We start from the raw sequence: 13,066 nt of genomic DNA on the forward strand, positions 1-13,066 counted from the left end.
CTTTGAAGATGTTCCCATTTCCACCAACTCACTTCAACCTCAATGCCCTGGCATTACCCTACACTGGGGAAACAAGTCTTCACTGGATTAAAGGATTTTAATTCCAATCATGCTGGACAGTGCATTTCTCTGCCACACATGTGGCTGGAATCATTGGTTCCTCAAACTGTACTCACTAGTGGGTTGTTTAATCCCCCTAATTTCTGGTGGGGTCTTGTTGGTTGATATTGTTGTTCTTCCTGGGGTTTTGCAAATCCCTTCAGCTCATTAAGTATTTTCTCTAAAACTTCCATTGAAACCCCCATGTATAATCCAATGGTTAGCTGCAACCATCCTCATTTATATCAGTAGGGATCTGTCAGAGCCTCTCAGGAGACATCCATATCTGATTTCTATCAGCAAGGATTTGTTGGCATCAGCAATGAAGTCTGAATTGGGTGGCGGCATAGTGGATGGATCCCCACGTGGGGCAGTCTCTGGTTGACCCTTTGTTCAGTCCCTGCTTGACTCTTTATCATTGTATTTCCTCCCATGAATATTTTGTTCCTTCTTCTTAGAAACAATGTAGCATCCACATTTTGGTCTTCTTTTAGCTTGGGCTTCATATGACCTGTGGATTCTTTCTTATGAATTCCACACTTTTGGGTTGATACACACTTCCAATTAGTTTATATTATTTGTGTTATTACCTCACACAGAATGATAATTTCTAATTCCATCCTAAGAATTTTATGCAAACATTGTTTTTGATAGCTTAGAATACAGGGTGTAAATATACCACATTTCCTTTATCCATTTCTTTGTTGAGGGACATCTGGGTTCTTTTCAGCTTCTGGCAAATATATGTATATATGTATATATGTATATATGTGTGTGTGTGTGTGTGTGTGTTTATACATACAATTTATGTGTGAGTATGTATGCATATATATATATATATATATATATATATATATATATATATATATATATATAGTTGCTTTCCACATATAGCATCATGTGTCCTTGTTATATGTTGGAGCATCTTATGGTAAATACCCAAGAAGTGGTATTGCAGGATCCTCATGTAGAACAAATTTTGTTAGAAAATTCCAGATTGATTTCCAGAGTGGTTATACCAGCTTGCAATCCCACCAACATTGGAGGAGTGTTCCTCTTTCTCCACACCCTTTTAAGTATCATTTGTCTACTGAATTTGTTTTTATCTTAGCCATTCTGATTGGTGTGCTGTGGAATCTCAGGGTTTTTTTTTTTTTTGTTTTTTGTTTTTTTTGTTTTGTTTTGTTTGTTTTGTTTGATTTGTTTTTTTGTTTTTTTTTTTTTTTTGGTTTTTTTTTTTTTTGATTTCCATTTACCCGATGGCTAAGGATGTTGATATTCCTCAGTTAAGAATTCATTGTTTAGCTCTATACACAATTTTGATAGGACTATTTGATTCCCTGTAACATAATTCATTGAGTCTTTGTATAGATTGAATTTAGCCCTCTATCAATTGGAGGATTGATAAAGATCTTTTCTTAATCGGTTGGTTGCTTCTTTTTCCTAATGACAGTGCCCTTTGCCTTACAAAAGCTTTACAATTTTATGAAGTTCCATTTGTCAAATCTTTATCTTAGAGCATAAGCCATTGGTTTTATATTCAGGAAATTTCCCCAGTGCCCAAGTGTACAAGACTCTTTGACATTTTTCTTCTACTAGGGTTAGGTTATATGGTTTTATGTGGAGACCCTTGATCCACTTTTACTTGAGCTTTGTATGCGGTGATAAGAATTGATTGATTTCACTTCTTCTACATGCTAATTTCCAGTCAAACCAGCACTATTTGTTGAAAATGCTATGTTTTTTCCATTGGATGATTTTGGCTCCTTTGTCAAATACCAAGTTCCTGGTGTGTGCCTTCATTTCTGGCTCTTCAATTCTATTCCATTGATCTGGGTATTTGTCTCTGTACCATAACCATTAAATTTTTATCATTATTTTTCTGTTTCACAGTTTGAGGTAAGGTATGGTGATTCCCAAAGAAGGAAAAGATCTTTACCAATCCTGCAAAAGATAGAGTCCTTATATCCAAAATATACAAAGAACTCAAGAAATTAGACCGCATTGAGACAAATAGCCCTATTAAAAAATGGGGTCAGAGCTAAACAAAGAATTCACAGCTGAGGAATGCCGAATGGCTGAGAAACACCTAAAGAAATGTTCAACATCTTTCGTCATAAGGGAAATTCAAATCAAAACAACCCTGAGGTTTCACCTCACACCAGTGAGAATAGCTAAGATCAAAAACTCAGGTGACAGCAGATGCTGGCGAGGATGCGGAGAAAGAGGAACACTCCTCCATTGTTGGTGGGATTGCAGACTGGTACAACCATTCTGGAAATCAGTCTGGAGGTTCCTCAGAAAACTGGACATTGAACTGCCTTAGGATCCAGCTCTACCTCTCTTGGGCATATAACCAAAAGATGCCCCCAACATATAAAAAAGACACGTGCTCCACTATGTTCATCGCAGCCTTATTTATAATAGCCAGAAGCTGGAAAGAACCCAGATGCCCTTCAACAGAGGAATGGATACAGAAGATATGGTACATCTACACAATGGAATATTACTCATCTATCAATAACATTGCCTTTATGAAATTCATAGGCAAATTGATGGAACTGGAAAATATCAAGCTGAGTGATGTAACCCAATCACAAAAAAAAAAAAACACACACATGGTATGCACTCATTAATATGTTGCTATTAGCCTAAATGCTTGAATTACCCAAGAGGCGTAGAACACATGAAATTCAAGACTGATGATCAAAATGTGAATGCTTCACTCCTTCTTTAAAATGGGAATAAGAGTACCCTTGGCAGGGAAGAGAGAGGCAACATAAAAACAGAGACAGAAGAAACACCCATTCAGAGCCTGCCCCACATGTGGCCCGTACATATACAGCTACCCAATTAGACAAGATGGATGAAGCAAAGAAGTGCAGGTGGACAGGAGGCAGATGTAGATATCTGCTGAGAGACACAGCCAGAATATAGCAAATACAGAGGTGAATGCCAGCAGCAAAGCACTGAACTGAGAACAGGAAACCCGTTGAAGGAATCAGAGATATAACTGGAAAACTTGCAGGAGCTCAAGACCCCATATGAACAACAATGTCAAGCAACCAGAGCTTCCAGGGACTAACCCACTACCTAAAGACTATGCATGGACTGACCCTGAACTCTGACCTCATAGGTAGCATTGAATATCCTTGTAAGATCACTCGTGGAAAGGGAAGTTAGTCCTTGTTCCTGCTAAGACTGAACCCTAGTGAACGTGATTGTAGGGGGGAGTGTGGCAATGGGGTGAGGATGGGGAGGGGAATACCCATAAAGAAGGGGAGGTGGAGGGGTTGGGGTATGTTGGCCTGGAAACCGGGAAAGGGAATAATACTCAAAATGTAAATAAGAAATACTCAAGTTAATTTAAAAAAAAGAAATGAAAGGATCCAGTGTTAGAAATATGCACAAAAAATTAAGCGAAAGACTACAAAAATTTGGAAGGGAGATGAGATGCGGGCAGGTCTAGAAGGAGCAGGAGGGATTGTGGGTGCACTTGATCAGAGCACATTGTATTACATGTACGAAATGTTCCACAAATGAAAAGCAAACCTTCCCATCCTTTTGATATCTTTATGCTGTGTTACAATGCAAGGCTTTCAAGAGGAACACAGATCAGATATCAGCTCCTGCTTCTTCTTTTACGGGTGTCCTTGTGGTGAATAAATTTTACAAGCAGAAAAAAAATAAAGAAGTTCTTTTCTTGTTGAGGATAGTTTTCTCTGTCATGGGGTTTTTGTTTTTTCAAATGAGTTTTCAAATTGCTCTTTCTAACTGTATGAAGAAGTGAGTTGGATTTGTGATAGCAATTGCCTTGAATATGTTGATTGCTTTTGGCAAGTTGGCCATTTTTGCAATATTAACTCTACCAATCCATAAGCATGGAAAATCTTTCCATCTGAGATTTTCTTCAATTTTTTTCTTCACAGACTTGAAGTACTTGTCATAAAGATCTTTTACTTGCTTGGTTGAAGTGACACTGAGGTATTTTTTTATTATTTGTGACTAATGTGAAAGTTGTCATATCCCTAATTTCTTCTCAACCTGTTTATCCTTGAAGTAGAGGAAGTGTAATGATTTGTTTGCGTTTATTTTATATCCAGGGACTTTACTGAAGGTGTTTTTGGCTGAAAAAGTTCTCTGGTTGAATTTTTGGGGTCACTAAAATATACTATCATATCATATACAAATCATGATATTTTCAATTCTTGAATTCCCTTTGATCTCCTTTGGTTGTCTAATTTCTGTGAATAAGATTTCTAATGCTATATTAAAAAAGTAAGTGGAGATTGGGCAACCGTTTCTATTCCCAGATATTTGTTGAATTGCTTCAAGGTTCTCTCCATTTATGTTGATGTTGGGTACTTTTTTTGTAATATTGTTTTTACTATGTTTATGTATGGACCTTGAATTTATTATATGTACCAAATCTTTTAACATGAAGAGGTATTGATTGTTTTCATTCTTTGTCACCATCTAACAAGATGATCATTTGTTCCCCCACCCTGTGAGTTTGTTTAAATAATTGATTTTTCTACATGCTGACCTCCAGTTGATCCAACACCATTTCTTGAAAATTCTGTCCTTTTTCCATTAAATGGTTTTAGCACAGTTTTCAAAGATAAAGTGACCATAGGTTTTTGCATTCATTTCTGGATCTCCAGGCTTGGATATCTGGTAAAACTTTCAATTACCATGGATGGAGAAACCAAGATACTCCATGACAAAGCCAAACTTACAAAACATCTTTGAACAAATCTAACTCTAGATAGGAGAGTAGATGGACACTTCCAACACAAGGAAGGAAACTACACCTAGGAAAAATTTGGGAATTAATCTTTCAACAAACCCAAAACATGATAGCCACACAAACGTAATTCCATTCCTAACAATAAAAATAACAGGAAAGAACAATAAATTTTATTTAATATCTCTTATCATCAATGGACTTAGTTCTCCAATAAGAAGATATAAACTAAGGGATTGGATAAATAAAGTGGACCGAACATTTTGCTGCATACAGGAAACACACCTTACTTATATAGACAGTCACTATCTCAAGGTAAAAGGCTGGAGAGAAATTCCAAGCAAATGGTCCCAAGAAACAAAACAGAAATAGCCTTTCTTACATTGAATAAAATTGACGTTCAACCAAAGATATCAAAAATGATAAGGAAGGACAAAATAATTGTCAAAGAAAAAATAATACTAAGATGAACTATCAATTCTGAACAACTATGTTTCAAATGCTAGGGCACCTAAATTCACCAAAAGAAACATCACTAAGACTCAAAGCATATATTGGCGCCAACACAATAATAGTGGGAGACTTCAATACCCAAGTTCATCAATTGACCGTTTGTGGAAAATGAAACTAAATTGATACAGTGAAAATAACAGAAATAATAATCCAAATGGATTTAGCAGATATTTAAAGAACATTTCATCCTAAACTACAGAATATACCTTTTTTTTTTGCACCTAAAAGTAACTTCTCCAAACTTACCATATACTCTGTCACTAAACAGGTCCCTATAGATACCAGAATACTGAAATAATCCCATGCACCCTATCAGATTATCATGGACTAGTGCTGGTCTTCAATACTTTCTTATTTTTATATTTGTTTTTATTATCAATATTTGCTTAATGTGGTATTTTTGAAACACCAGCTTTCTTGATAGTTTGGCACTATGAAATCTAGGTTGGGTTTAGCCTAGTAGTAATCCTTCCATTTTGCCTCTATAGTAGCAAGAGAGAGAGCTCCATTCCATTCTTGGATATATTCTACATTTTGAGTGAGCATTTTGGGCACACTGTGCATTTAATGGTTTTCATCTTTTCTTAAATATATATTATTATTATCTCATCTTACAAATTTGTAGTTTGATAATTACATTTTAATATCATGGTTCCTGAATGGATCTTTTGATCTCATTTTGTTTATATGTTATCTCCATTTTAAATGGATTTTCCTTTGTGAATATTTTCTGTCTTTAAGTATGTTTTTGTCTTTATGTGATTTTATTATTGTTTATCAATGAAAAAATGCAATTTATTTACACCAGCAGCCTTACAGGAAGGGGAACACAAGAGTTAGTTAGATATTTGTATAGTATGGGTTACTTATTAAAAAATAAAAATCTCTGAAACAAAGGACAGTGATGAATTTCACACTATCCTCCCCCAATGTTCCCAGCATACAATAATTCCCAGTAATGGCCTGAGGTCATGTGCTGTTGGGAATAGTTGATGGAAGAATAAACCCACAAACCACAGAATATTTAAAGAAAAACTTTCTTCCATACACACAGATACATAATAGGATTACATGGAGGTCAATACAATTAATTGAAGAAGATGAGAAGAGGAATGTTGTGAGGACAAGGAAAGAATTTAAACCACTGTCAACTATACAATGGTGAACATTTGTTCCCAAAAAGTGGTTTGTGTGCCAGAACAATAACAGCTGGACTGGACCCACCTTTTATCTACACAGAGTGTGGAGCTATGGTCCTATTGGAAACAATGAAGACAGAACCCAAAACAATAGCAAAAGGAGGAATTAATATAAGCAATCCGGTGATGCAAACTACCAAAGACATGTTTATGTTCCAACCAGAAATCGCAGGAAATCTAAAGTCATATTTGAGCGCCCCATCTAAAGACAAGAGTGAGCAAGCCATGGCCTTTCTCCCTTTCATATTTTTCAAGTACTTTACAGAAACAAGAATCTCAGACTGCTTTGTCCATGATTTATGAAAGGGTTTTCTAGGCGTCATGTATTAAGAAATCATTTAAAAGTATTTTTAGCTCCTGACACGGTTTTATTAAAGTTCTCAAACTTCTTGGACTAAGATTCCAAAGTGTAACTAGGCCAACCCTGAGCTGTAAAACTATGACAAGGCAACAATAACAGATATTTTCATGGCCCAAGCACTATAGCACTGTACTATTGAGTAGAGTGATCCAAATTAATTCAAACAGCTCAAGAGAGAAGCAGAAAAAGGTTAGAAAAGTGATGAAGAATCAACACCTTGCTTGTGTATGCCAGCAATTATGGTTCTGCAGTAAGTCCTAAGAGGCAGTATCCAAGTAGCAAGGGGAGGAAAGGACTAAGGACAAGACAGGGAGAAAAACTAGCATGGCACATATATGGAAGAGAAAAACTGAAAATGTCCTGTAATTTAAAAAAAAAAGATTTTTTCATTATTTTCTCATTCCAATCAAAAGAGACATCCATGAATGATTCTCCTCTAAGGCTTCCATAAAAGAGGTAAAACGAAAAAGAACATAAACATTGAAAGTTTGAAAATAAAACAAAAGTAAAAGAACTTGTGTACGTTTCAGAGCAGGAACACTGAAAAATGCACTAAATCTGGTCAAGATGAAACGTAGAGTGGGAAGCAGGAATTAGAATTAAGAGCTGCAAGAGATAGGCAGGTGAGCAGTGACAGGAACATGGCCAGGCCTGAGAGATAAGGCTGGATCTTTACAGGGACACAGAATGAGGTAAGAAAACATTTCAAATAAAGCAGCACCTTTCCTTTCTGCTCACCTCAGTAATCCCATCCTCTAATATCCCCCATTGAAGGACTAAAATAGAAGAGTTGTGGTATGTATGTCACTCACTTCCCATTTACTTTTAACCCTGCCTCCAAAGTCAGGAAATCCAAACTTTCTAACTTCCAAGAACAAAAATACAGCCCCAGGTATAAGGAGGTCCTGAGGGCCAAATGACAAACTGCAGTTAGTGAGAGTAGAGAATATGGAGATGTCTCATTCAACATAGCAGAAGTGTGACGGCCCAAGCTAAGAAAGGAAAAGGCAACCATATCAGGTAAACAAGGTCTGCTTCTCATAGCATTAAACTCATTTATATTATTCATTCCTTATAAAAGAAATACTTTATTTGGGCTTATAAACCAGAATATCAGAGTCAGTGATTGATGATATCAGAGCAAAGATATACAGGCAGAGGTTGCTGACCATAAGCGGAAGGTGGAGAAAACTAGATTGAAATAGCTTCAATCCTTTGAAACTTCAAAGCCTACCCCGAACAACATACCTCCTGCAACAAGGACATACCACCTAGTGAGGTTACAATTTTTGGGCATTTACATTATTCTTAACTACACTTAGTCAAATCAATTCCCAGCTCAATCTTCATTTTGAATGAAGCTGATTTTCCTGCAAAGTGGCTCTACCATCTTCTCTTCCTAATATTGGCTTTCATCATGGGGATAATAGATGATTCTGGATGCATAGGGGATGTTTTTATTACTATATATCACTCCATATACGTACTATTATGTGTACTGACATTTCAATGAGTTTCATTTGGAGAAGGTATAAATGGTTTAGCTTATATATATGCTTTCAACCTCTATTAACATCTTTTAGAAAATATCAAATGTCCATTCTTGGTTAATAATTTCTTCTCTCATATGATAAAAAAATAAAATTTTACTCTAATCAAAATAATTCTCTATTATTTTAATATTGAAAGATACAGAAGAATATTAAGATAATGTGGAATATTAAATCAGCTGATCTGCATGTTCATTAATTAAGAACAACTAGAATCATTGATATGTTTTTGGAACATAATATAGTAACAAATACAAAAGCATTGAATAAATAGTGGCAGAAGACGAGTGTCATCATCTAAAATGTACCTTACCTTCAGATCCAGTGTTTTCTTTCATGTAGCAAGAATTCAATTTACCTACTCTTCCTCAGTATTTTTCAAACTCTCATTGACTCTAATTTCAAGGCTGTATCCTATAACTAGCATGATTGTTAAATTTCAAACCAAGAACAGTGCATGTGTCAATCATTTTCCGCCTTTCCTTATTTGTGTTTTATTCTGTTCCCAAAGGCCATGTTGTGTTGAAGTTATGAAGAATTTCTTGCTCCTTTGATGAAAATTTTCTGAAAGCATAGATTATTCATATTTGTAAAATACTGTTGATATGTTTAATAGTACTGGATATTATAGTTAAAATCATCTGGATTAGGAATTTTTGCATGTATATCATAACACACTAAAATACTAAAGATTAAAAGTAGAAGAGCTAGAATTTATCACATGTTTTTACTCTTCTAGGGTTTGTAAATTAACAAAATCTGAAAAATGACTTCTTTCTGTGAAATTCACATTCATGAGCTATTAAATTCTAATCAAAGAGTGTGTCAGCACCAATAAACTTGGATTAAATTATAATTGCAATACAAAATGTTTGTAGTAAGTATATGGGCAAATAATTTGTCTGAATATACTAAATAAGCATGTAATATAATCATAGGTTTGCTCTTCATTAAATAAGTACTCCCATTTATAACTTAAAAAATACAGATATTAAAGTGAGTTTTGTTATATAACAGCTAATAATGGTCTTAGTAATGGATTAAATCACCAAACAATGAACAGTAAGTAGGAATGTCTAGTGAGTTAGAGGTTCTTTCAAGCATCTTCAAGGGGCTAAAATAAATTCCTTTATAATTCTCCTAAATCCACTTATCATGAAATATTCCACATCAGAGTAAATAACACCAACATCTTTTCTTTTGCTCAAAAAAAGACATTGGCTTTCTTTTCTTCCTGCCCACACCACACTCATTCTTCTACCAAACACAACAATTTCCAACATAGCTCTCTGATATGACTCTTTTTCATTATCACTGACAGTACTTCCAGATAGACTTCAAAAACATCCTTAAAATTATTCTCTGTATCATCTCATAATACATAAATAACCAGAGTCCCTTCTATATACATTGTGAGTTAAACAAACTTATTTAAAACTGTTCAATGATTTCTAAGACATTTACAGTAAATAAAAATTATATGTCTAATATTGTTCCTATATTCCCATATGAGACATTGCCTAAGCTTCAGCTTTATTTGGACCGCTCTTCTATCTCTTAGTCAATACATACTACTATCATATTTACTTTTTGGAAATGTCAAGCTCTTTGTCCTTTTATCATCCTTCTATTTACTGTGATTTTGCCCAAAATATAGATCAACTATATTTCATCTAATCTAACTTAAATGTCACTTCCTTATGACAATCTCCATGACCATATTTTTAAAATAGATTCTTCAACTACTTGCATACTATCAACTGTAACAGACTGATTTATGGATTCATTTCTTTCTTTTTCTTGAACTATAATGCAATTTTTATAAAAGAAAGTTCATAATACATTTTATTCATTCCTAATCTATACCACTATTATGGACCTGATACAGTAATGGAGACTTATTATTTATTACATGATTCAGTAAGTTTCAAAAATAAACTTTACACTATTCTTCATTTTAATAAATATGCATCCCATTCATTGGTTAGTCCAACATGTAGTAATTATGTGAATTCTTCAATATATTACAATTCAATGACCTAGTTGACATTGCCTATATATTTTAATTTGTCACAGATAGTCTGTGTCATATTCAACACAATACTGTGTTCACTGAGCAATTATCTCATCTGGCAATATATTTGACATGAAAGAATGAGATCCCATGAGGAAATAGATGGACTTCCAGGAGTGCTGACTCACTCAAGAGCACAGGAGAGACTTCTTCTTCTCAGAGGTAACTTCCTGGAGTGCTCAGAACCCACGAATGGAGGTTTAGTCTGTTACAGCATACTTTTGTTTCTATCTATTCCATATAGCTGAACCTGATCCACAGTTCTTGGTACACAAAAAACTCCTAACCCAAAACATCCGGAAAATCCCAGACAAAATGACAAGATAATACCTAAGGATAATAGGTATCGTAGAGAATGAAGACTCCCACTTTGAAGGGTCAGTAAATATCTTCAACAAAATTATAGTAGAAACCTTCCCTAACCTAAAGAAAGAGACAACCTTACACGTACAAAATTCAAAGAGAACTCCCAAAAATTTGGAGCAGAAAATAAATTTCTTCCATCACATAATAGTTAAAATATAAAGTACACAAAACAAAGAAAAAATATTAAAACCAGTAAGGGAAAAAAGGTTGAGTTACATAAAAAGGGAGACCAATCAGTATTCCACACTTCTTAAAATAGACTATGAAAGCTATCAGGTCCTGGGCATATATCACACAGATCATAAATGAACAAAAATGTCATCCCAGGCTGCTATAAAACCTCTCAACTACCATAGATGGAGATTCCAAGATATGCCATGACAAGAGCAAATTTACACAATATCTTTCCACAAATCCAGTCCTACAAAAGATGAAAGGTGGAAAATTCCAGTACAAGGCAGGAAACTACACCCAGAAAAAGAAAGAACACAATCTACTTTTAAAACACAAAAGAAGATAATGTAGGTAGCCACAGAAACATAATTCGACATCTAACAAGGAAAATAATAGACAAATCTAATCATTTGTCTCTGATAACATTAAACATCAAAGGACTCAAATGCCCCTGAAATGACATACACTAGAAATCAACTGCCCTGGAATAGAAACACTTTATTCTTCCTCTGTCTGCAATGGAGGGGTCAGAGACATAGCTATCTGATGGAACAAAATCTAGAATTGACCTTGTGACTGAGGAGTGTCTCAAACAGTCAGCCTCTGCTGTAGTGTACCTGAAACTGAATCCTTGTGAACAAGAATCCATAGAAGATTCTCACTTTGTTCGTGGCTGACTCAGGTATACCATTCAACTAATAAAGACCAGAACTTGTTCCTCAAACCTTATTGCATAGCCAATACAACTTTGACCACCAAAAAATCTCCAAGAACAATGGATTGACGTCCCATGGCCAATGAATAGAAGTTCCACCCTGGATCCAAGGCCACTTATCTAAGATACTCACCAGAAAGGTAAATATCCCTCACACCCATACCTGTGCTGCTAATAGTAAGTTTAAAAAAGGATTAGAGACAGTGACTTCACACAAGATTTCAGAATAAACCTCAGATTGCTGTCACGTCTGTAGTGGAGTCCTTGGAGATAAGAATTTTCTGGAGTTCTCTGAAAATGTAGAGGCCTGGAGTGATGGGATCATTGTTTTTTATAGAAGGTAATCATGGATAGTCCCCTACTATCAAACCGGATTAAGACTTTTCTCCTTTCAAAAACATTGATATTTTTTATAGGCCTTAGAGTTACCCATTTGACAAAATGATCTCTCAGAACCATCCCTTCTGCTTGGGGCCCATGGGATATTTTACCTCGAACCAAGGAGCATTGATCCCTCTGGTGAAGGTTCACTGAAATCCAAAAGGAGGGAGCAAATCCTGGAATCTTATGCTACTTCCTTGAGTAAAGTCACATGATATGTTGTGAAGTCATCAGTCTGGTGCTCATTTCGTTTTGGTTGAATATACTTTTAGGGGGCAATCATGCTTAGGACACCTCAACTTTTCATGAATCATGTAATCTATATTCAGGCTCTTGCATATTCAGCTAAAGATGTGGATATGCTAGACTGTGCGGTATCATTAGAAGATGATGCAATGCTAGGACCTCCTGAGCTATTGTAAGCAATTTAATTTTTTCTCAAATACAAGGGGAATATGAATACTCTAATCAATTCTCCTGCTACAGGGGCATCAGCAACTCATCTTTACTTGGTGGTACTCATCCATTCTTTCTTTGATTAAGGAGGCATCATGTGTTATCCCTGAAGGAAAGGTTACTTCAGATCATTCTAGTTTGTCCAAAGTAGGTTTAGATATTAATTTAGGGTGAGGAAACCCACACTAGTTCCTGATATTATGGACTGTGCCACAGATATGTTTCCTAATTTTTCCCAGGTTTCTCCTTCAGTTCAAGGTAAACTTGGGTTTCAATTGGGATGCAATGAAGAGCCCCTGAAAAACATATTCTGCAAAGTAAGATGAATATATTCTACTTTCTTTGAATAAGAAAATCTAGCAATACCCTGTAAGTTGAAAGGGGCTTAATACAAATTATTTTGATGAAGAACATACAGAGAAGGAAATGAA

The 13,066-nt window shown here is 35.3% G+C and overlaps 1 long non-coding RNA gene across 1 annotated transcript in view; it reads left to right on the forward strand.

Moving 5' to 3' along the window:
- Nucleotides 1–3,334: 3,334 nt before the first annotated feature.
- The window catches only part of LOC134484589 (uncharacterized), a 97,631-nt gene continuing 87,899 nt past the window's right edge, over nucleotides 3,335–13,066 (forward strand). Inside the window, exon 1 of the long non-coding RNA XR_010062069.1 lies at nucleotides 3,335–4,083. This is a non-coding gene — a long non-coding RNA (uncharacterized LOC134484589). The remainder of the gene's footprint in view (nucleotides 4,084–13,066) is intronic.

This window comes from Rattus norvegicus (assembly GCF_036323735.1).
Source record: "Rattus norvegicus strain BN/NHsdMcwi chromosome Y unlocalized genomic scaffold, GRCr8 chrY_unlocalized_13, whole genome shotgun sequence".
Classification (NCBI taxonomy): Eukaryota; Metazoa; Chordata; class Mammalia; order Rodentia; family Muridae; genus Rattus; species Rattus norvegicus.